The 22,246-nt window shown below is 30.2% G+C and overlaps 1 long non-coding RNA gene across 1 annotated transcript; it reads right to left on the reverse strand.

The window, feature by feature from the left end:
- Positions 1-264: 264 nt before the first annotated feature.
- LOC129284659 (uncharacterized) lies at positions 265-19,829 on the reverse strand. The gene is made up of 4 exons (XR_008586909.1): positions 19,409-19,829; positions 4,120-4,192; positions 1,602-2,443; positions 265-559 (listed from the first exon to the last, which is right to left on the reverse strand). It is a non-coding gene; the product is annotated as an uncharacterized LOC129284659 (long non-coding RNA).
- Between the last annotated feature and the right edge of the window lie 2,417 nt (positions 19,830-22,246).

The raw sequence follows: 22,246 nt of genomic DNA on the forward strand, positions 1-22,246 counted from the left end.
TACTAACTAATGGCACAGGCTTCACTTCCAAAACACATCACACTAGGAAGTTGGACACCTAAACACCATTTAACCACTTTTCAACACTTTTATATAAAATGGGTGTTCAAAACTTTCAACAAGTGCCAAAAGCTTTTCCTAACACCTAGACCATGTCCAATGGACCTAGGACTACTAGTACAACACATCTCAAGCATTGAAACATCATTATGATTGAAATTCACTCCTCAACCCCAATTTACCAAAAACAAAGGGGGAGGTAAGATAGCATTGCATTAAACCCTAAAACATTCAAAACATGTTTAAATCTTCTTTTCTATACTTGCACTAGTATTTTGGCCTTATAAACATATATATGACAACATAAACCAAGGCTAAGGGCCCAAAATACAATTATAACATTTCCAAACCAAAATAGTGCAAGTATGGGTAATATGCATCCTAAAATTGGCAAACATATGCTATTACATAACTACATCTAAAACCAGAGGCATACAGGAAGGAATGTACTAATTCCCCAACTCTTTAGTCTTCTCCCTCTCAACACCAATGCTAGAGCCTGAAAAGTATTAAATAAGAGGGGTGAGTTTAGCCACTCAATAACTAAGGTTAAACCTACCCTATACAGTTATATATCAATTATAAAATAAATATATGCACCATAAGATCAAAGTTATAAAACATTTCCCTATATATCACATTTTATCATTTATCTCTTTATAGCTTCTTTACTCACATAACTAGGTGCATTGTCGCCATATTTTTAGATATGTGACAAGATCCATACTCTTGTGACCTGCCACCACTTAGCATGTGTGACGTCATATATTTACTTAGGCAATGATCAACCAACCTTATATCCTCCTTATTTCCTCAGATTGAAACTGTGGGCTATAATACTGATTAGGGCTCCATCCGTGTGACTGGACTACCTAAGCTCACCAATTGTGAGGTGTGACCCAGCCAAAGATCACAGAACTTACTCTTAGACTATGACTTCCCCTATTCTCGAATCCCTGGGGTGTCTTATACCCTAGGCTATTCTCCTCAATTAATCGGTGGAGATAGTTAGGTTCTAGTCTCTCGACAAACTATGGGATAGTCCCTTGACAAACAGTGGGACAAGGCTATAGCCCCTGTGCATTGGAGGGCAGCCTAATTACCATATGAATTTTCTCTACTCCCAAATCTCTAGGCGAACTCCCGCCACTGATCATGCCATAATCACTACTCACTTGTTCTCGATTTTCACTTTCATAAACTCACTAATACAACAATCATGTTGGGCTCACGATCTTGTGCTACCTAAGTGTATATTCTCATCTATTTCTCAAAAATTCATTTCATGACTAACACAATTACCTCTACTCATCATTGCCTTCATTTTCAAAACATAAGCATTTTCATAATAAAATATTTTGACTTTGCATTTTGTATTTCAAGCCAAAATAGCATTGTGCTCAATCAAATGTTCATACACTCAATGAAAACTAATGCATTATATTACATAAAAATCAATCTCATACATGTAATATCCACCATTAGCATTCAAACAATCAATTAACATACAACTACCCAAAGTAGAGTTTTCCCCTGGTTACCTCAAACCTTTGAGGTCAAAGGTTTACTCCTCAATTAACTAGCCTCCAAGCTTGAATTTTCACTCCAAAAAGGTGACCAAGAGCCAAAACTACAAGCAATCAATTTGAATTCCATCAATAACCCAAACTCAATTAATTAAACCCTCAATCTTTACTTCTAATTTGCCTAACCTTCACTTTACATGAGATGGAGCCTAACCATTAGGTTTAATAGTTACCTTTAGCTCCCAATAGCATTAATGAGCCATTAAATTTCCATTAATGGCATCACAAACTTTCAACCACCATAATAAATGGGATTTTTGGGTATTTATGGTGCCCAACAACCCAAGACACCAATACTCATCATATCTAGGTTTAATACTCTAATCTACCCCTATTAACTCTATTTGAGTCAACAAATTTAGACCCATAACCTATATGGACCGAAATTCTACTTCAACTATCATACCTTAACCACAAACTCATAAATGTGGAAGAAAAGGAAAGATTAATGGGAATGATACTTACCTTGGATATTTGTAGCCTTCAAAATACTCTCAAAGTAATCCCTAAGCAAACCTTAGCAGAGCTTAGATGCGCCTATTCTTTATCTCTTTTCTCTTCTTTCTTTTTCTGTCTTAATTAACGTATAATAAAGTACAGAAAATGCTATGTGCCGCGGTGGATGCACAACGTGCCACGACACATGGTACAGAGAGGTCTTCCCTCACTCAGAGATGGCTGTGCACCGTGGCGGATGATCTACGTGCCACGGTGTATGACACAGCAACTTTAACTCTTCTTTTTCTTCTCCTTTCGATGCTTGAGTGGCTCGCCTTGATACTAGACCCACAGTAAGGCTGAAATAGCATCAAATAAGATTATTAGACCTCTCCGGCCACACACCACTCCAATTTACTTAATTACCCTAATTAAATTTAATTAATTAGAGAATTAAAACTTGGGATGTTACAATAAATGCATATAAATCTAGGCACATTGGAAAATACCATAGTGCCTACATCATACTCAATTTGTTCTACTTATAGCATGAGGCATTACACTTCAGATACTCAATTAATGATGCATAGTCATTCTAAAATAAAAGGCAATTATTAAGGCATGCATGTATCTTTTCATAACTCATGCTAATTGATTGTAGCACTTGTTTTGTTCAGTAAGGAAGCTAATTTTCCTTAAGAAGTAATTCTACTTTCAAATACCCAAGCAACTTAGTAAAGCTCACATCACTCCATCTATGTTTTGCTTTCATGTTGTACAATTTTAACATTGTTGACAACATTGATACACTACAACTAGCATATACTAGCGTCTGTTATTACTTTTTAACTTTTCAAACATTTTTAGACAATTCTTGAGGTTCTCTTCAATCACTTTGGCCATTTGTTTGAGACAATCTTCCTTAAGTGCACATATGTCAAAACTATCGAAGATGATGCATAGTTTTCACTATATTGCTGGCTATAACTAATATCATCCCTTGTCTCACCATGCATTGTCTAACACTTATAATTTTGATCTATTCCATTAATCACTAAGTATTCTTCACAAGTATTTGGACTAACCTGCTTCATAAGGTTATACTTTAAACATAGGCAAACAATTCTAACAGGGTCCTCCGCATGCTTAACTGCAAACTTAACAAAGTTTGCTACCCTATTCCAATATTCCTTGGATGGACTATTATCAGACATTCATTCCTCATCCATAATTCCTAGAAAATTAAAAAGAAAATACAATTAGTGACTTTGACTACTCCTAGATAGTGGAGAGTTAGATATAAGGATCAATCAATCAATAAGTTACTAACCACATGTTTGCACATTTCCTCTTTAATCTTGTTTAAAACTAATATCTATATTTTAATACTAGTCATTGAAATAATTTTAGCAGCATAACGATTTAAAAAAGAGAGTTTATTGAGTTTTTTTCCCTCTCTTTATTAAAAAAATTTCATCCTACAAGTTTTCTTATAACTTAAATTATACTCAATCAAGTTATCCAACAATAATTGATACAAAAATTTTATCCAATCGTAAAAAATTTAGTAGCATAATGGCTTAAAAAAGAGAGTTTCTTTGGCTTTATGCCTTCTCTTTATTAAAAAAAATTTCAACATGCAAGTTCTCATATAATTGAATTATACTCAATCAAATTACCCAGTAATTGATACAAAAATTTCATTCTAAAAATCCATGATATAACTCAACTAGACCTAGTTAAGCTATCCAACAACAAAATTATCAATACTACCACAATAAGGGAAGCAAATTTTCAACAAAATCATAATTCCTAATAGTAAAATAATTTTTATATAATCCTAAATTTAACTTCATTATTAACAAAGAACCTAATACCCCAAGCTATATAGATATATACATATATTCAATTTGTAAGAATGAATAAAAATTTCATATACCAATCAGTAATTCCAATTAACTTCTTAATTACAATCAATAGACAATAATACCACAAGGAAGAAATTAAAGGGTAGAATAAGGATAGGTCAACTTACTTAAGAGAAGTACACCACTACATGAGGATGAAGTAGTAGAGGAGGAGGAGATCAGAGAAGACCACGATTCTCACTGTTGAAGAGCAAGAAGGGGAATTTCAGATGGGATTTACACTAAACATTAAACCTAAAAAAGAATTAAGAAGACAAAAGAGAAACTCAAGAGCAAGGTATTGAGAACGAACCCAAAATACACAAAATGTAGTCTTGGATGAATGAACCATGCATGAAGTTGAGAAAAAGGATATCATGAGCAAAACCCACTATGAATTGAGTGTGAATTTGTGTTTTCAGGCAATTCTTATGATGAAAAATGGATTTCAGGGAGTCTAGATGTGTTTCTAAAAACGTTCACGTTACAGAAATGTGAAAAGGAAAGGTTTTAGAGCATAAATTTAAAAGAAAATACTTAACGGTTATTATGAAATAATCGTCGAGTATCACTTACTTGATGCTTTCTTTAAAACAATTGTCAAGTATTAGCCAAACATACTTGACGGTTGTTTCAAAGAAAGCATCAAGTAAACATTTTCTTTTTTAAAATTATATATTTGACACTTATTAAGATATAACCGTCAAGTATATAATTTATATACTTAACAGTTGTTTTCAAACAAGTGTCAAATATATTTATATATAACATAATTTTAGATAAAAGATATATTTGACAGTTACTATTATAGAATCGTCAATTATATGTTTAAATATTTGACAATTTTTTTAAAAAAAACACATCAAGGATTTAGATCCTTTTTTATTTGTCATTTTTAGCTTATAAATGTCAAATATGTGGTGTTATATTTAGCTTATTCTGTGGTAGTAATGATTGAGAATTTTAGAACGATATTATTTAATTTTATTATATGTTTCTAAATTACCTAGTTTAGGTAGGGATGTAGCTAAATTAGGGAGTTAGTTTTTAATTTATTTTGTTTTGACTCTTTTCTTTTATATTCATATATTTTTTCCAATTATATTTATTTCTTTTGCTCTTCATGTTGATTTCATGATTAGCCACCATTTAATCAAATCTATAGGTAATCTCGGTGGACTGGGAGATTAAGAGAGAACCTAAATCTAAAGAAATAGATATAAATAACTAGGTTAGGAATAGTTCTAGATTAGGGAAGCTACTCAACTTGGTATATGAAAAGAGGTTCGATAAGAGGTTGAATGAGAATTTTATGCATTGCTCCAAGAAGAAATAATGACCCAGCTTTATAAGAAGATGAAATCTATAGTCTTGGGCATGACAATTATAGTAGTTGAACATACATCCTAGGTTTGTGTGCATTTGATTTAATGTAGATTAGTGTTTAATTTTATTAACATTTAATTTTTTTATTTATTTCGTCCAGACTTCCCCTATGATACAAAGCACCAAAGATAATTGTATTTTACTAGAGGCACTGGCATTGGCACTAGTAGACCCTGATCCTCCTGTACCAGATGACAAAGGAACTCATTGCTATCTTTATTCAAAGGTTTCAAAAAAAAAAACATGTTTTTGCTGAAGGTCAAGTATACAATACATTTGTGTCTTCAATCCATCATTAAAAAAATTGAGATGATCAAGTTAGGGTGATAGTTACAAATGTTTGGATAGGTGACGATAACGCATCGGTGCCATTTCTTACCTCTAAAGTTGCAACAGTAGCCCAAACAAAAAGAGCTTTCATTCTATGGCCCAAAAGTTTTGTGTCAAATGTGGATGTAACAAGTTTACAAGAATATGATAGAGGCCATTAATATTAAAATGCCAATGAGTATCGTGGGTGCAAAAATGCAATATGTCTTTCCAATTGACAAAAAACACCTCAAGGAGTTTCTAATTTTAAAGGAACTGGACATTTCATTTGCCCAATTAGGAATCTTGTATTTACTTTTCTCCATTTTTCATAGATTTCTTTCATGGCACTAATGTTTTAATTTGAACACATTTCAATGATGAGAACCTTTACAATGCATGCTATGAAATAGAAAAAAAAGAAAAATTTGGATTTCTGTGCTAGGAAGCTTTTGTAGGGGAAAAGGAATGCAATACATTGGAGGAAGACATAATGCGATGAATTATATGGTAGATATAAGGTTGTCATGTTATCTAACGCTGATTATTGAAAGACAAGTATTTTTTATTCATGTTTATATATTTCTAAAGTTGTTTCATGTTATTTAATAAATATAAAACAATTTTATATTTTGCAGGTATCATTGGTCACTTTGCATTCCTTGCCTTCCTGAAGCTATAGTATACTGGTTTTGTTCTCTGGCCAATAAACTAAGTGATAAGATTAAATAGATTTTCAACAAGTAAATTCATCCTAGTAAAACCTGTTAAGTGAATGTTGACGATGTATATTTTTAATGTTTTTTTTCATTTACAACTCATGATAGAGTGCTTTAAACATATTATATGTCGACTAGATTACGTAAGGAGGAGATAGCGATTTATTGGATTTACCCAAAAGTGAGTATGAACACTTACTTCTATCTTTAATCATCATTCACTTGTATGAGATTTACCCAAAAGCTAGTTTATTTAATTTTAAATTTCTGTGTATTTTCAGTCCAGAGTAGTTAGGATAAATAGAATGTGGATATTATATTATCCCTCACATGTATAAGATAACTAAAGTAGGAAGTACCATGAAATTGCATAAGGTATTTATTTGATTTTGTAATTTTAGTTTAAATTCTTTCATCAAATTCTTCAAGAGAACTTTTCAATGTAAGATGTTGCAATTAGTTGATAAGATTAGATACAATGGAAAAATATAATGTTGCACTATAAGAATTTGTTAAATTAGACACCCCATATTTGACGGTCATATGATAAAGCAAAAAATAAAAAAGTCAATGAATACTTGACAGTTGTTTCAAAACAACCATCAAGTATTTAAAACTATACTTGATGATTATATTGAAAAAACCATATAATATATATTTTACCTTAATTATTGTTGGAAAGACATATAGTTGATGCTTGTTTGAAGGTAACCATCAAAAATATGTTCAATATGTTGGACAGTTATCTTCAAACAAGCATCAAATTCATTATTTTTCAAAACAAATTGAAATAAAATTAATTACTTGACATTTGTTTTGAAAAAAAGTCAAGTATGTCTAGAACATACTTGATAGTTGTTTCAAAACAAGCATCAAATATAAATAACTATCAAATATTAGCATTTTAAATTATAACTCCAAAACACTTTCCCTCTTCACATTTTTGCAACTTTAAAATAATTCAAAACACATCCAAACCACTTGAAACCCATTTTGCGTCACTCTAGCAGCCAAAATGCATGACTTCACATTTGATTCCTTGTGGGTTTTTGATTTTCAATGCCAATCATGCCCGTAGGTGCTCGTGCTTGTGCTCTTGGATTCTTTGCTTGTGGCTTGCCCTTTCTCCATTTTTGCATATATTCTCTTCCTTTTAAGGTTGGTTCTTGCTTTTTCAATTATTAATCCTCATTTTGAATTCGTAGGTTGTTAATTTTGAGTTATATATGTAATGAGTTATTCGAATGTTGATTATTTTGTCTCTCCATTGGTTTTCTTGTTAATGGGTGTTTGAAATTTAGAATTTTGGTTACTTGATGGTGCTTATTCTGTAATTGAAAGATTACTTTTGATTTTTTATTGCTTGAATTATCAATTTTTACATTCTTAGTGTTTGAATTGATTGAAAATTGGCTTATGTAATTATAATTTTGATTTTTTAAATTGATATATATAGTGTTTAATGTGGATTATATGATTTTCATTAAAATTTGGCTTCTTAGTGGTGTTATTATTGTTGTTGCTAGATCATATATCAACATATTGTTCTTATCTTGATCTATTTAATGGAGAACCAAGCAATGGAGAAGATATGGTCGTACTTTTTAACCAGTAAGTTGAATTATATTTTTTACTTGTTATTTCTAATTTCCATATATATATATATATATATATTTCTTGCATTCATTCGATACTTTCTTCTTAGTGCTATGGTGTTGTATCACACTGTGATCAACAAGAATGTGTCCTCCCAAATGAGGACATTTGACTTTTTTGAGAAATGAGTCACTGTTAATGTATTCATTTAATTGACTAAATTTTTAATCAAGAAATCATGACATGTTATACAATTTCATTGATATATATGTGGTTTTTTTGTAGTGTCCACTTCAGCCAAATCAAGCAATGACTGTGGTTATTGCCTAATGTAATTCATGAAAGACATAATCACCCATGCACCTACCACATTATCAGACAAGGCATATTAAATTTAATTACATTTAAATTATAAATTTTAACCAACTTTAAATAGCTAGCTATTAACTTGAACTTGTTGTGACTATTTGCTCACAGTACTTCAAGGACATCTACTGCATTCATTATATAATTGTAGATGTAGAGAAAATCCTTAAAGAGGTGGCCTAAGCCATGTTCAATATGTAGGTAGCAGCAGCAGTTAGGCCAGCCTAATAGTTTGTTAAGTAGGTATATACATTTTCATGTTACATTTTTCTTGGCTAATTTTTATGCCTAAGGCGGGCCACTTAATTAGTTTTGAAAATTTAATTAGTTTGCAAATTAGGGTTTAAGGGGCTATAGGTATAGGAATTTAATTTATTATCCTTTAATAGTAATCTTGATAGAAACATTCATTGTATTATTTTTGGATAATGGTTGACTAGTTTTATTTTCTATTTTGTGTATCTTTATATAGGACGGCTACTTGGAAAGTAGCTCATCCTTTAAAAAAAAATATCATGAACACTTGACGGTTCTTTAGATATAACCATCAAGTATTTGTAAACTTGATGGCTATCTACAAATAATTTTCAAGTATTTTGAAATACTTAATGGTTATTTGTAAATAACCATCAACTAATTATGGCAAGAACCAAAAAAATGAGGCCTAATTTTTGCCATAATAACTTGACGGTTATTTATAAATAACCATCAAGTATTTTTTATAATACTTGATAGTTATTTGTAGATAATCATCAAGTATACACTTCTAGAAACAATTATGTAAGTACTTGATGATTATTTGTAGATAACCGTCAAGTATATGCTTCTAGAAACAATTAGGTAAGCATATACTTAACATTTGTTTAGAAATAATCATCAAGTAAAGCTCTTAATACTTGATGGTTTTTAATTGTCAAGTATAGCCCTAATATGTGGCACCCTTTTACTTGATGGATAAAACCTATCAAATATAGGCTAAAATAACTATCAAGTAATGGAGTCTTCTATGGTAGCATTAGTTACAACAATTAGTCGATCAAATTGCTAGATTGATTACTTTAGACACAATGGACAAATATTATGCTAGCTACACATATAACTAATTGATTTTACTAATTGGCTAGCTATTTTTACCTGCTAGATATATTCTTGACAATTTATGGGTTTATTTTATGGATAAGGTAGAAAACAAAATGGACATTAAAAAAAAAATGACTTTTCACATTGGTTATGTCCAAACTGACGTGAAATATCTACTTCCCACATTAGTTAGTAGTTGTAACCAACATGGAATGTCTAACTTTCCACATTGGCTTGGACATAACTGACATGGAAAGTTTGTTAACCGAGATGAAAAGTCGTGCTTTCCACCATAGAATGTTTAACAACCCTTTTAAACCTATGTAAAATGTCTAAAATAACCAATGTAAAATGTACTTCTTGCAATAGTACATTCATTATTATGACAGGTTATCGTTCAAAATACAACACACTTCACCAACAATTTTATAACATAAAACAATTCATGGATTTTCACCACCAATAGTAATCCTCTCACACCAATATAAGTTTTATACATATTAAAATATTCATACAATCTAATGAAAGAGAATATAAAATAAATTAACTGCAGTTACCTCACTCTATATTAATTTAAGCAAGCTTGTGTAAGCCACTAACGTAAACAACCAAACTACAAAGTGAATAACATACTTATAAACTGTAATTTCAATTAAATGAAATTTACGACATAAAGTCACTAATTCCAACTAAATTCTCCAAATCTTTGTTTCAATTGATTTTAAATTTCACATTCTGACATCAATTCTAATCATTCCTCAATCCAATCAACTTATACAAAACCCCTAATTTCTACCAATTAGGGTTCCTTCAACATCCCCAAATTTCAATTCAAGGCCAAATAATAAATTCTAAACTAATTCAATTTCAATTAATCTTCAAATAAATCATGTATGATTACTTGAACAAAGGTTACCATACTTACTCTTGGACCATGAATTTTTCCTTTCTTGAATCTCAAGGGTGTCATGATGCTTGACCCATACCATTCCTTGTAAGAAGCCGGTGATGCAAGATATGCCACCCATATCATTTTTCTAAGGACAATGGCAATACTAAGCAATTTTCATATTTTCACCAACCACCAGGGCCACTTGCAGTAGAGGCTTATAACATGGATTTGAAGTCACTACCCTACTTAGAATGAACTCCCACCCAACACGATTGTGCCAAAATGCATCACATGCACATATTACATGTAATCATGTTCTCATACTCAATTTTAGTAATATCTAAACCCGTATGCTTGAGTGTCATAATCTATCACATAGAAGCATTTCCAATGACATACTATAACATAATCACCCACTTTACATTATTTTCTAAATCATATGTATATTATTTCCATATCTCACAAAACTCATAATTACAAACAAATAGTATATACAAGAATTTATGTTCCTAGTTACCTCAACTTAGTTTGCCAACCAAGAGTACCCATGAGTACCAAGTGGAACTTCCAACAAGCTCAAATGCACCAATAGAGGATTAATTTAGATTCCGCAATGGTTTTTATCATCAATAATCATAACATGAGTTTTATTTAATCAAAATATTAACCCAAATTTCTCATTGTGGTCATTAATGTAACATCCCAATTTAAATTTTTAGAGTTAATTAGAGTTAATAGAAATTAGGAAGAATATTTGAATGTAAATAAATTAATTAGGAAATATTTTTTTAGTTCAACGTAGGACAAAATTTCAAGTTAATATTTTTGAAAATTAAAATAATAATAGTAATAAAAATAAAATGATATATATAAGAGTAAATAAAATAATAATAATAATATAAAAAAAACGAAAGAAAGGAGTTGCAGAAGAGGTTTGAGTAGTGAGTAAATTAAGTTGGATATATATATATATATATATATATATACCCACCCAATGTATATCTCCCATTCAATTTCTTTTCCTTCTTCCTTCTTCTCGAGCAAGTCACGACAATAGGGAGGGGAGGGGAGAAGAGACAAAGCGGTGGTTCTTGGATTTTAGAAAATTTTGAGGGGTAAGATTTCATATTTAAAATTACCCCCATTTTCAAAACTCCTTTAATAAATATTTTCCTACTCTTTTTAATGATAGTAATATTTTGATAAATGGAATAAATTTTAAGGTTAAGGCTTAGAGTAAGTATTAACTTTTAACAAACAGGAACTATAAGATAGTAGAAAAAAATTAGTATTTAAGTTCTATTAGTTTAGATTTATTCTCTTGACTGATTTAAGAGTTTAAAATTAACATTTTAGTTATAAAATTTTTGATTTATGATATATAGGATATTTATATTGATTAAATTGTATTTTTGGAATTTTTGATAAGTTAATCTAACTTACTTTTGGGTTTTAATTGGAGGAATTTAGATTGGAAGGATATGGTTGTAAATTTAAGAATTTTATAGGTTAATTTTTGAAGTATTGGGCGGTTATGGGATTGAAATGATTATTTTTTAGGTTTAGAAATAGTGAATAAATGTTAAAATTTCTTGTGGAATATTTACATTGTTGACAGAGAATGAAAATTTGGATTTTGAAGGTTGAAGTTGAATTTGGGAAATTGAGAAGTTTAGTTGAACTTTATTTTTAATAGACAAATTATAATATATATATATATATATATAATGGTGTTTATATCATTTAATATTGTATGTTAATTTGTTTGTGTGGCTAAGGAATTTCTTGCATGTTTAAGTTAGTTATAGCTCATAAAATAGGCAATATTAAAATATCCTTTCATGTATTGAGATACTAATTTTTATTGTTGTGTGTGTGTGTGTATATATATTGATGCTTGGAAATGTTGTTATGCCCTTAGAGGGCTTGTTTATTGTTTTCTTGAGGATTGGTTTAGAACTTTCTAGCATGCTTGTGTTTATATGAAAATTTGTTATACAACAATTTGTTCCTTTTAAAGCATCCTAGTGACTATTATACAATTAATTTGAAAAATTGATGATTGAGAATAACTAGAATTCTTTTCAAGCATACTTGTATGATTTTATTGTGAAATGTAATATTTGTTTTATATTATGCAAAAGAGTTAATAAGGATGGCTAGTGCTATGGTTATTTGTTTGGGGATGATGGTTTGCTCTTAATGTCATGTGGTTTGCCTCCACTACTTGCACATTGATTGGTTTTTGAAAAGCCCTCATTCATGTCAAGCTTTTCAAAGAAAAACTAAAATGTAAAAGAGAGTACATCCTAGGTCATTTTAATCCCATGGAAGCAAGCAATGGCAATCAATACAAATTCATAGACCATAACAAGTTAATGGTAGAGGAGAATTCAAATGAGATTAAGAGTTTGGAGTATTTATAGTTTTGGATTTTTGATAAAGTGACAAAAGGAAAATGCTAAAGGTTTGACCAAGCATTTAAAGTTGTTCTTCAAGGATTGAATCCACCTACACCATCCTAATCTTCCTGACTTGATTCAATTCGGTTCTTGCCCTTCAATTAACATAAAGGTGCCTAAATAACCTTTGGGACTAGGCACAAGTGATTAGACTAATTCACAAACACTTTGAAAGCTTATGCCAATCTATGACTTAGCTCGTGAAACCAACCCTAACTCTTGCCCTGATCATGTTTAATATCTTAAACCAATCAAGATTATGATTTTAACTACAGTTTAAGACCTAAACAATAGCTAATGCATGTCTAAATAGAAATAAATTGAAATGAAAATATGTATTCATTTATCAAAACCTTAAGGCATACACACAAACACTCAGAGTGCACAACTAGTTCAAGAATCAAGTATATATCTTTTTATTCTTTAAATAAGAAATTTGGCCAAGATGAGACAACTAAAACCTAGATTGAATCATCAAGAACACAAACAAAAGAATTAAAGAAGAAGATGAGAAGAATCATAAGAAAAATGTAATGAAAAGAAAAGTTAGATAAACTCAAGCATAGGCTTCATCTCCTTTAAGAAGATCTAGCAATTCATGGTGATTGTCTTTATAATCCATATAGAAATTACTCCTTGAATGGCTTCCATAGATTCAAACCTTGATTGAGAAGAGGACAATGATGGTTGGAAGTGAAGAGAATGAGAGAAAATAGAGAGCAAACAAAATGAAAGTAGATCTAGAATTGTGAAGTGAGAGAATGCGTGAGTGATGAAAACAATGTGATTTTTTTGAGTGAGCTTAGTGATTCACGTCCAGCCTTCCTAATCAGCATGTGAGGGTGTAAAATAAGTAGAATAGAGTGGGTTCTAGGAGATCAAAGCTAAGGAGAAATCTGAAATTAGTTAACTAACTTGGTTAGGGAGTTAATAAATGTGACCACTAATCAAGCTAGATTAATTTGAGTACATTTGTAGCTCTTCATAGAGGCTTCCACCCTTGATCAAAACTCCTTAACACTTCTAAAATGATGATGAGAGGTTGATTAAGGGGCTGCTTTGTTGAAATCCTCATGGTTTAGAGTTATTAGAAGCTCTTTGAATCAACTCTTGCACATGTGTCATTTTAGGATCTTCTTGCTTTGTATTTTGTCTTATAATCCAATCTTCACTAGAGTGATCAAAGCATGTGTGCAAAATTTCAAATAAAAACTCAAAGCCAACTATAAGATACAATGTCACTTCCAAGGTCCTAGGTTATAAAACATGATAACATAATATTAATGTTTTTGTCTTGAAACATCCTGTAACTTATGTCTTTTGATGTCTTTTTTGCTACCTAGAATGAATTTGAATCTCAAACTTATTCCATTAATCTTAGAAAGACAAAAGACACAAACCAAGCTAATGTCCCAAAAATTGTCAAAATGACTAAGACCTTTAGGTTAAAAGTAAATCACAATTAATTGATTCAAAAGGCCTAAAAATGTCTAAGTATGAAAGAATTAAGCTTCCAAGAATGCAATAATGTAAGAATATCATCCTAAAATGTATGCAAATAATGCAATATGTTAGTCTTTTACTTGTAATTCCTAATGTCATTGACATTTTGGGGCGATGGGCAATGCCTTTTTAAGGAACGGACTCTTATTCCAATGGCAATGGACCTTTAGTTGGGCATAACCTTAGTTTAGGCTCCATTTAGTGATAATAAGAGAGTTGGAGTCATAAAAGTGAGATTGGGTAATGCATCATTGTTGTTTTAATTTGATATTGATTTAGAAATTGTTACTTGTATGATTTTAAATCTTGCATACCTTGTTTTGTATACTATTTGTGAAAGGATTGCAATACACACACACACGCATTTGCAAATTGGTTTAAAAAAAGTATATAGGTATATATTAGAATCCAACTATTACTAAGATTTTTGATCTCACATGTTACCTCTTACCAATTTTCAAGTGAGTAGTTAGGTGGAGCTATATAGAGGGTATCAGAGAAGTGAGCTTAGGCTCTCTTTTCTCGACTTCACATATTCTGTTTGTTTTGTGATTATCGTTGCCATAACCTAGGAACTTAATTATATAACTTTATTTTGGATAATTATTGTAGGTTATTTTGGAGAGAGAGATGTTGTTGAGGAGAGAGGAGGAGTGCCAGGCTTCATTGATCTAAGGTCTTGGAGCATGGTTTAAAGCCTCCCAATACTCTAATTTATCTCGGTGAATGCCATTCACCAATTAAGGAGCTTATATAGGTAACTCTTGTTGCTTTTTCTTGCGGGGGGCAACCGCATTTAATTTACCTCACATGCTTAACTTTATTTTAGAGTGAATTTCCTAATTTGTGAATAAATATATATATATATATATATATCAAATATTATAATTCTATGAGAATAATTCCGTTAAGTGAGATGCTTGTGGATAATTTTTATGTGTTGGATATTGTTTTAGAATAAGAAAATGTTTGATGAATTGAGAACACAGCCACTAGCCATGTAATAAGATTGTGTCTACAATTGAGAGATGTAAATATTGAATATGATATGTGCAGTGTTCAATCATGATGCTTAATTTTTCAAGATTGAGTCTAAAAAAATAGGTTTGAATGAGTGCCCATCCCATATTTTATTGGCTCAAAGAATAAGATCACTTTTAGGGATCTCATTATGCTTCTTGTAATTCTTATAGGGGGTTTTCCAAATATAACTCATGTTATAGAACTAAACGAAGCAAATAGCTCAATATTTATTATATTTTGCATAATGGCTAATTTATTATATTTGTCAATATTATACTGTTGTATATTAATAATAAATTCCTTATAAATTTTCAAAATTTTAATGATAAACTGACTATATATTAATGATAAACCCTTTATATATTATTGTGAATTAGCCATACTCTCAAATTTTCAAAAATTTAGCTCATATTTTTGGACACAAGATTTATTTATTTTTTTTTGGGCTAATGGGCCAATTTATCCATTCTTATATTAATATCCCTCTTAACGTAAAGGGTGAGGTGAGATAAGAGTAGAGGCAAGTATTTAATCTCTCATGATGCAACAAAATACAATTATTAAATTAATTAAATATATAGATATGTAAATTTTCAAAATTTCTAAGGAATTGAATTTGATTTAACTGTTCAAATCTCACCTTTGACCTATTCTAGTCCATCCTAGCTTACCTTCGTCCATACAAATACACACGTTGCCATTAACAAAGATTAGTCCAATTGGTAAGAATTCGACTTATAACTCACAAGATTGTAGAACTAAATTCTATTACTAATTGTAAGGATTTTTTTTTGGTGGGTAATCCATAAGTACCTTTATAAGCATTTTTTAAGTCTAGAGGCATGCATTAGTCCTAATGAGACCTTAAGACCCAACTCACCTAAATCTTTTTTATATACAAAAAAAAAAAAAACACACACACACACACACACCACATCAGCATGCATTAGTCTTAATGAAAAGGATCATGATTGTTTAATCATGACGTCTCAAGTTTGAGTTCAGATGAATGCAAAAAATGCCTTTGAAAAAACTATCTTTAAGTTTGAGTCCAATCATGTAGTTAATTAGGCCTGATTATGTTTAAAAATCTTCTACTTTTTCAAGCCAAAACTCTTATAAAAATATGCTTAAATTGGTAGGTCATCAAACCCAACCAATATTCTTAGCTCTAGACTTTTGGCATGAGAATTTATGGTGATGCATAAGAGAAAAAAAAAATGAAATATTTTGGGATGGACTTCACGCGCACGCACAAACACACTCCCAACTAGATGGTATTATGCATATCTTATATTAGTCTAATTTTTTTATATTTAGTAGGCAGGCATTAAGTATATGAGGTTACAAGTAGGATTACACCTATAAAATTCCACTTATAGGACAGTTGGGCCTATTGCCCCCCTTACAATTTATTTTTTTTTCCGTAAAATGTAAAGGTTATATATTTTTGGCCCCCTAAATTGGCATATCATAGAAGCCTATAACACAATATGAAATTCTCATTTCAATTTTATAGTAGCCTTTTGTGCATGTATAATCCAACTGTTGTAGTAGCTTGAAGATATATTTGTCATAGGATCTATTTATTTTCAACAAGACAATGTTACAATTACTCTTAAAGCATTGATATCATTTGATTTTTCTTTTATTTTATATTTGATGAAAGAAATTATGAGAATGATTACTACCAAATTTTACAAAGCACTGCAACAAAAATCTTAAAATATATTAAATGAAGAACATATCTATTACGCCCTAAAAATATAAGGTGTGACAGGCATAGGATATGTGTACAAAACTCATATCCCATAAGCCTTAACTCACGAAGCTTTAAATTTTAAACCATAAATACATTTAATTTAGTAATAGGTTTATATTACTTATTCATTTATTTATTTCAATACTCTTCATGCAAACAAAATTCATAATTTTCTATAAAACTTTGATAGAATCTCTCCCTAATATAAGGCTTTTCAAAATTTATCAATAACAAAAAATAATATTTCAAACAAAGGAGCTCTGCTCCTTACTAATAATTATGCAATCTGATAAGAAAAATAAGAATCCTACTTATAGCCAATGTGGATCACTTAAACCAAACCATTAAATTAGTACAAAGTTCAATTTACATCAAATGAGATTTGTCTAAAGTAATTCCTCCACTCCCTTTTCAACGATAAAATGCCTCAATGAACACCTTGAGATAAAAGTTGATCTACACCATCTATAACCAAAATATTTTTCTGGTGGATAACGTGCTAAATTTAAAATTTAATAAAATAAAAGAAAGAAATATAAATGTAATAGGCATAAATTTATATAAAATAGTCATTTAGAATAGTAGAAAAGGAAAACTCAAACATCATTTAAAAACTTGATCAAAAAACATCTTCATATAATGATAACACAATAATCATGAAATCCTATTATTATAAAGAAATTCACTTTCTATCTATTAGGCTCATGTTAAAAATAGTTAGGAGATGCTTCATCGTTATAAAAAAATCCAGTCATAAAAACTAGCTTACTTTATAGGATTAGTTTAAAAACAATAAATTTGAAATCTTGTTTAGCAAGGCTTTATTAAAACAGATAACAAATGTGGATATACAACCCACGAGGATAAATAACCAATCGAGTGTAGACACAATCTATGAAGATAAGTAACTAATCAAGTGTGGCTAGAAACCATGAAACAAGTGCAAAAAGAGCCATGAAACAAGAAGTGAGTACAATACTCATGAATATCCATCCCTTCATTTCACATGCATTGGCCTGCACATGTGGCTAGTATCTCTACAAACACCTTACTATCTAGGTGTATTATAACGTGTCAAGGGCTAACAAAATTGTCGTTAACAACTAGTGTTTTGATTTGGTCCCACACTTTACATGCATGAGTCATAATAATAACTCATTCTTTAAACTGTAAAATTAAACATTGCTAATATATTAAATAATAGTAGATACTTAGTTATAAAATAACTCTAAATCTTCTTATAAAACTTTGTACAATAGAAATTTTTTTCCATAACAATTGATAACAAAATTTAAAATGTAACAATATAATCAGTTATGAATGTATTTAAACATAATTGTGAAAAATAAATTTATTAATAAATCATTTGGGACGCTATTCATTTACCTGACACATTCTCAACATATAATTTACTCCTAATTAACCACTTTTATAATGTAGTCTATGCTTTAATTCTCTAATGCCCAAAGGGACATTTTTGTTATCTCCTTTATGTACTTTATAAATCCAAAATTTTCAATCCAAACAAATTTAAAGAAATGAGAAAGAGAGTCTCAACATCAATCATTCACACATAAGAAACCATGTTGAATATAATAAAGTACAAACATATATACAATTAATATTCAAACTTTCCAAATCTTCTTATAGAAATTAAACAACTTATGCTATGATTTAATCAATGTTATCACTCATGTATATTCAGTTTTCATAAACTTCCCTCTTCAAATATCTTATCAAATACTTTATACAAACTCAAAAACTAACATAAGACCATACAAATCTGGTCCTTGAATTAATAATCACATATCTTTATTCAAAACTTTCTAACTTTATTTCCAACTTAGCAATATTGGGAATAATTACCTGGAATTTACTTGACAGTGACACATTTTACATTCATTTGCTACAACAACTAACATACCCCTGTCAAACATTCCATCAAATACTTTGCGTGCATTCAAAATCAAACCATACAATAATCAATTAAGTCTTTAATTATATTTCCCAACAATTTCTCAATCATTCATAATTAAATTCATCATGCTTTTCAAATTCAACTCTTTGACAAAAATCAATTTAAATCTTAAAAAGAACATCTAAATCAATTTCCTTCCTGCGTAACCAAAGTGCTCAAGGCATCATTATTCATTTAGAGTGAGCTTCCAAGTTTTCATTTTAAGGTTGATTGACACCAATCTCTTATTTGCACACACAGTAGCAAGAAGCAATAAAGGAAATGGATTGGAGGATTTCTAGTTTTTCATCACACACAGAACAGTATTGACGCAAAATAGAAGCAAGAAGATGAAGAGGAACCAGCGAAGAAAACAGGGGATGAGGAAGATGAGCCTGCCAATCCCAACAGAGCCTTCAACAGCAACGAACCTAACTCCTCACTACACCACTCACCGGCAACAAGAAGAGGAGGAACACGTGGAGGTGGCTGATTGAAACAGAATCAGTCGTGCACCCTCTCATCCATTGCTTGCAAACAGAGACACAAAAATAAGAAGGTTCGACAGCACCGTCACCTACAGCAGCGGCAGCAAGGAAAAATCACTCATCATCCCTCTCTCTCACACCGGCGATGGAAGAGATGAAGAATTGCACAGTAGGGTTTTCTATTATTATGTTTTTTTTCAAGCCCTCTCTTTCCATTTTGCTGGTGCGAGCACGGAATGAAAAATGGCAAGAGGGAGAGGAAAAAATCTGACATGTGGTGTATTTTTTCTTTGGTTTTTTTTTTTCAAGGGCGTTCTAGTAATTTTACAATGCTAAATCAAAAATAAATCATTTTTCATTACACAAGTGGGGATTTGAACCCGAAACAGCCGAATAAATAGCACCCACAACTTCCACTAAGCACCGTTATTTGATCCGAAAGCTATATATAAGAAAAATAAAACGAAAATTTGTGATCACAAATCTTAATAATAATAATATTATTTTTAGTATCATTACATTATCTCTCTTAATTTTTTTTTCAACTATTGCAAGCCCTGTTTTTTATTATTGATTTATTTAATTAATTTATTTATTAATATTTTTATTTTATTCGTCTATTTTTAATTTCAAAAATTCTTAAATTTCCTGATCATTACAATATCAATTGAAAAAAATTAAATAGTAAATTCAACAAGTAAGTAATAAATTTTTTATACTAAACAAAACTTTAAATTTTAAAAATACATCTAAATTATACAATGCTTATAGGAAAGATGAAATCTTTGTTAATTTAATAATAATTTATATTGAGAAGTAAATTTTCAAAAATTTTATCTTAAACATAATTATTAATTATTCTTATTTTATGAAAAATTAATGAGCAACACTTAAAATGAAGATATATATTTATTTTTGTTTTATATATATATATATATATATGTAAAATTGAATATAAATACATAGGTTGAAATATTTATGTTATATTAGTGATATATATATATATAGATTTAATTTTTTTCTTATTTATTATATATACTTTGTTATTCCGACCCCTAACAAATTTTTGGCTCTGAGCTAATTTTTTCCTAAAAATATTTCTACGTGCTATGGATATATCATATAATTTTTTTGATTAATAATATAAACATATATCTTTCAAAATTAGTTTAATGTCGTCTTTTTTTTTTCCAATATAGTTAACTTTGCTTTAAAAGGTATCATGATCAACGATTGACTTGACATTGCAACCGTTTTAAAAGATCATGCGTTGTATTGCTCCACAATTTTTTTTTAGGTGCCTGTAGCTTATTCTTTGAAAATACTTTATCAGGACAAAAATGAATTTTAATCCAAAATATATATAATCATTACACACATTTTTTCATTGTATGATTACTTTTCCAATCTTTTAAACCATTTAGGGCTACTAGTTCTTAATAGATTTTAAAAATTATTTATAACACCTAAACACACACACACACAATAATACAGAAAGAAAGAAAATGAATAAAATGTTTTTTTATTATAAAATCAAAATTCAATAATAGAAATCATATTTGTTTTTGGCACAAAGAGTATTTATTATAACAAAATTTTTAGGGAAAATTGGTGAAAAGGATTAGATTGAAAGCTAAATTGTGCTTAAGGATCAAAGCACGTTGAAATACCAATCTTATTATTTTATTCAGAAAAGGATGAAGGCAATGAATGAAAATGCCCTTTGTTATTGGGAGAAAACATTTTAGTAAATCAAAAATGATTTCTGACAACCCTGATCCTCCAAGCCATCTAATAACTTCTCTCATGTTTATATGCGTTTAATTTCACAACTTTTGCAAATGTGCTACAATTGCTTTTGAGGCCTCCTCCACTGATAGGCAACTCCGCCCATCTTCACTTCTAGTTTTGGACGAAGTAGCTTTTCACTATTATCTCACTTGAAGTGTCTTCCATGGTCTCCCACAATTTGGTGATCTCAATCTCTTTATCCTCCTCCACTTTCTTAGCTCCCTCAAACTTCAACCCAAAGTATTTGTTTCATCTCAAATCCAATTCTATTCTTGCTTTCTGTATGCTTCCCCAAAGAAATGAGATTCGATGCAGAGAAGCTTATCTGTAAATTTTGCTCTCTTTTTTTCGCTTCATTTGGATGTTGTAGGAGTCAAAATTTGTCCTTGAATGTAAAAAAATGTTAGCATATGCAAATGCATGATGGCATCCATAGAAGTGCTTACTAGTATCATTAAATTTTCATATCCATAGCTTCTTTTCCTTCCATATGGTGAAAGTTGTGATTTTTTGTTGTTAGGCAGTGCTAGGGTGGAGGTCAGTGGTGTGAAGTTTTTTTTCAAATTCTCATTGACTTGATAGATTGCTCATTGACTTCGAAAGCATACTGAATCATGTTGTGTTCTTCTCTTTTTCTCTATAGCAAAACAAAGATAGTTTGTCAAGTTCCTTGGGTAAAGTTTTCTCTATAGATTATTGAGTAATTGTTTCTGAATTATTCTATATACTAGTAGTTGTGGGCCTATTATTAGTTGCTAATGAATAAGCGAATAAGAGAAAGTTTCGAAGTTCAATGATAACCTTTTGTTCAATAATCTCTCAATTACTTTTTCCACATTGTACAAATTACAATGATAGTGGCCCTAGTTATCTAGAGTTGGTTTCTGTACTCAAATAGACTTTTGCTAGTTTCTAGTAGAA

The sequence above is a fragment of the Prosopis cineraria genome, unplaced genomic scaffold (genome assembly GCF_029017545.1).
Source record: "Prosopis cineraria cultivar Desert tree isolate PC_DT_omini unplaced genomic scaffold, ASM2901754v1 PC10, whole genome shotgun sequence".
NCBI classification, from domain to species: Eukaryota; Viridiplantae; Streptophyta; class Magnoliopsida; order Fabales; family Fabaceae; genus Prosopis; species Prosopis cineraria.